This window comes from Pinus tabuliformis, chromosome 1_1, assembly GCF_031772625.1.
Source record: "Pinus tabuliformis cultivar Carrire ecotype Pingquan chromosome 1_1, CPIR1, whole genome shotgun sequence".
Classification (NCBI taxonomy): domain Eukaryota; kingdom Viridiplantae; phylum Streptophyta; class Pinopsida; order Pinales; family Pinaceae; genus Pinus; species Pinus tabuliformis.
Window position 1 is genome coordinate 539597571 of NC_142297.1, and position 4204 is coordinate 539601774.

The 4204-nt window shown below is 31.9% G+C and overlaps 1 pseudogene; it reads left to right on the forward strand.

Annotated features, from left to right (window-relative positions):
- Positions 1 to 2675: 2675 nt before the first annotated feature.
- On the forward strand, positions 2676 to 3983 carry LOC149214196 (phospholipase A1-Igamma2, chloroplastic pseudogene; annotated as a pseudogene).
- The last annotated feature ends 221 nt before the right edge of the window (positions 3984 to 4204 follow it).

Genomic DNA, 4204 nt, shown 5'->3' on the forward strand with positions numbered 1-4204 from the left:
TTTTTTTATATTTATATATGTTTATTTTGAAATAAGATTTTTAGAATTTTAATTTGAATTTTTTTAATGTTTTTTTATATTTATATATGGGTTTATTTTGAAATAATATTTTTAGAATTTTATTTAGATTTTAATTTTTTTTTTTAATTTTTAATTTTTTATATTTATATGTATTTATTTTGAAATAATATGTTTAGAATTTTATTTAATTTTTTTTTTTTTTTTTTGTAGGCTAGTGCGGGACCTTTACATTTTTCCAACATACAACATCAATCGCCTCTGCAGGACTCGAACTTGGGTGGGGGTGCAACAGCATCCGCCCCTACCATTACACCATGCACGTCATGTGCTCTAATATGGGCTTTTGGAAGACATATAAAGAAAAATTTAGTGTTCATCTTCATCCTTCTGAGTGCTATAAAGATATGGATTTTTCCAATCCATGGTGCTTTGGAAATTGTATAATGAATTTTATTTAATTATTAATTAGATGGTACAGATTTAATATTCATGAAATATTATAAAACATTTTGAATAATAGTCTTAAATTAATAGTGAATATTTATTTATAAAGTATTTATAAATTTTTTTGTCCTCTTAATCAAATTAATTAATTAAAAATCTATCATAATAAACTATGATATTATAACAAAACTTATTTACAACTTAAGAATCTCCATAATAATGTGATGACAAATATGATTATAATAAAAATCTTATTACAAATTTTAAAATATATATATATACTTAACTCATATATTAATTTTTTTTAATAATAATAATAATTTTAAAAAAATTATAGTAAAATTAACTTACCATGTTTTAAATTTGATAAAGTGGGATAATGAGATAAGTGTTTCTAGATATATTGATATAATAATTTAATTTATATGGCTGATCTACTATATTATTTGACACGTTGTTCCGTTATCGTTTTTATTGCGTTCTAACATTATTGACATCCTTAATCGTGAATAGCAAAATAAGATTCTCGCCTCGAATGGTCGAACGGTACGTAAGAAATTGGCGGCGACGACGCGACGACAGGAATTTATTATTACAGAATTCAGAGAAGCAGAAACAATTACTCAAGAAGGATGTTGCAGATGTGTCGTACACGTTTAAGAATCAATAATAAATTATTTGCTGAATTACGTGATTATCTGAAAAGAAATACGATTTGTTTCCACATATGATCCGGATGTGAAAATCCTGCAATTTTTAGAAATTTTAAATGGTAATCGAAAATGAGTTAGGTTTAGTAAACGTGGATATTTAAGAATATTGGGAAATTAATTAGGATATTAAATTTTAACGATAATCATTGCACGTGTAATTGGAGATTTGAGTTATCAATGTGTTTCTTGATAGCAGTTATATATGTTGTTTTGTTTATAGTAGTTAGTGATGTTGTTTTATTATTGGTTTAATAATTGAGTCTTATTTTTAAAATATGGTAGTTGTTAATTTTTTTAAAAAATATTAATTTGATTTTAAATAAAAAATAAAAATATTATAAAAATTTATGTATATGGATAAATTACATTTTGTTAAAAAAATAAGTATTATTGTTATATTTTTAATTGAAAATAATAAATTGATATTGGCTTAGTCTAATTAATAGAAGAAATTACTTTCTTCGCTAGGATTTTTAATACAATTTTAAGCAAGATTGTGATTTGTGATTTGTGTTGTTTAAAATACATTTTGAATGCATAAATGTATTTAGCACTCTATAAATCTAATAAATTCTCAAATTAAACTAATTAAGCTTAGGAGTTGCATAACTAATCCATAAAAGCAAATTTGTAGCTAAATAAAGTGAGAAAATGTTCCAAAAAACCTACTTTAAATATATTTAAATAAATTGGTTATAAAAAATAAAAATAAAAACTAGACATCTTAAAACTTAATAGTTATAAATGCTGTATTTCAAATAATTCTACCATATTTTTACAAAATTATATTTATGGCTTAAATTTATAATTAAAAAATCTGTAATAAATTTTTAGCAAAATAAAGTAGAAAAAACAACCATAAAAAGGCATTGCGCCTACAAGTTAAACTTGAGGAGATTCGCCGCTTTGAGAAAATAACATAATTACAGCTTGAGATAAAGATTGGCATGTGTTACTGTGGATAAGATGAACTGACAACGATTAGATTGATGCGATTGACAGAGTCAAACCTGCTGCTATCTGAAACTATTTGTCCAATCACATGAGAGAGATGGCACGCCAAATTTTCTGGCAACCTTCAACGAGGATGAGAAATATGTAATCGTACGTCCCTAGGTTTGAACAATTCCTAATATTTCGTTGAAGCCAGGAATTTGCAGTCAATTGAGGATCGGAAAATCACAGAGAATTCTTATGCTTATGCGACCATGTCAAATCTTCCAAATTCAAAATCAAACGTGCGTTTTTCTGCAAATTATCATATCCACACAACACCACTTTCTAATCTATGTTATATATACCCACATGATCTGTGTATACATACCTACTTGCACATAAAGTTGCAAATCTCTCTAGTACGTAAAACAGCTGAAGCTAAGCCCTGATTAGCCCCCCTGGTCTTCACTTGATCACGACATTGCAATTCAGAAATCTTAGAACTGCGGTTGTGATTCAGAAATTGTTAGAATGCTATATCAGATGATGCACCCGTATAGGATGAGGGTAATTCCTTCATGTTTGACAACTTCAAGCTTCGATGGTACTCTTCTGCATCAAGAATTCCGGGCACCAAAACCAATCAAAATCAATTCGAATGGGATTCATCAAACCGGACTACTTGCCGATATGTGGCAAGATATCCAAGGAGCAAACTTGTGGAATGGGTTATTAAATCCAATCAATCCACTTTTGAAAGCGGAGATACTGAGATATGGTGATTTCGCACAGTTATGCTATGATGCATTCGATAGTAAAGTTTGCATGAGTCCTTATGGTGGGTGTAAATACAGCCCTGATGAAATATTTTATAGTAATTATAACGTGGCCGGTAATTGGCAAGCTTACTACGGGTATCGAGTTACCAAGTATTTGTATACTGAGACTGAGATTATATTGGGGAGGCAGACAGAGCAATCTATTTGGATTGGCTTTATTGCTGTCTGCACAGATGCTCAACAAATACGAAGAGCGGGCCGGAGAGATATTATAATAGCGTGGAGAGGAACCCAAACATCTCAAGAATGGATACAAGATCTCACAGATTTTTTAGTTCCTGCTCGATTATCAACTACTAATGGTCTCAAGGAGAAGGGCGTCCGAGTAGAGAAGGGATTTCTAAATTGTTATAATTCTACAGGAGAAACTGCTCGTTCAGAAGTTATAAGACTCTTAGATAAATACAAGGACGAGGCCATGAGTGTTACTTTAACTGGGCACAGTTTAGGAGCTGCTCTCGCAACCATATGCTCATATGATGTTAAACAAATTCTGAACTTACATTCACCAGCACGCCCTATACCTGTTACTGTGTTTGCATTCGCCTCTCCACGCGTAGGGAATAGAGCATTCGCCCAAAGAATGGAAGAACTTGGTGTTAAGGTGCTTCGTTTGGTGAATAAGAACGATATTGTTCCCAAATTTCCTGGACTTGTTGTGAATGAGAACTCATGGGGATGGTTCAGAAATTTGTTGAGTTGGCTTCCCTGGACATATTTTCATGTTGGGGTCGAAGTTGTTTTGGACAACAATAACTCCCCCTTTCTGAAACATACGTGCAATCTTGTTAACGCGCACAATTTAGAGGTGTATCTTCATCTGATCGACGGTTATGTGGGAGAGGGTAAACCTTTCAAATCTTCTGGAAGAGACCCTGCTCTTGTCAATAAGGGCTGCGACTTACTGATCGAAAACCTTGGCATTCGTCCTCGTTGGTTCCAGCAGCAACTGGAAATCGAATTTGCAAGGCTGAATATGGCTACTCTAGCTGTATTCCCGAAACCCCATGAAGAAATTGTATCGGAGTAGTCTTTAACGCGACTTTTTGAAAGTTTTTCTGGCGATTTTTTCCGGTGAAAATCCGGCGGTAATTTATTGGAATCCATCCAAGTTTGATAGCTAATTTCTGCACAATGAAACCGTCCCAGGGGTTTTTCAGGGTGCTGAATCCGAATATGCAGTTAAAAAACCATTTTAACTGCAACAAATCATGATTTCATCTCAATTTCTTCCGCCGGATTCCGTCACCG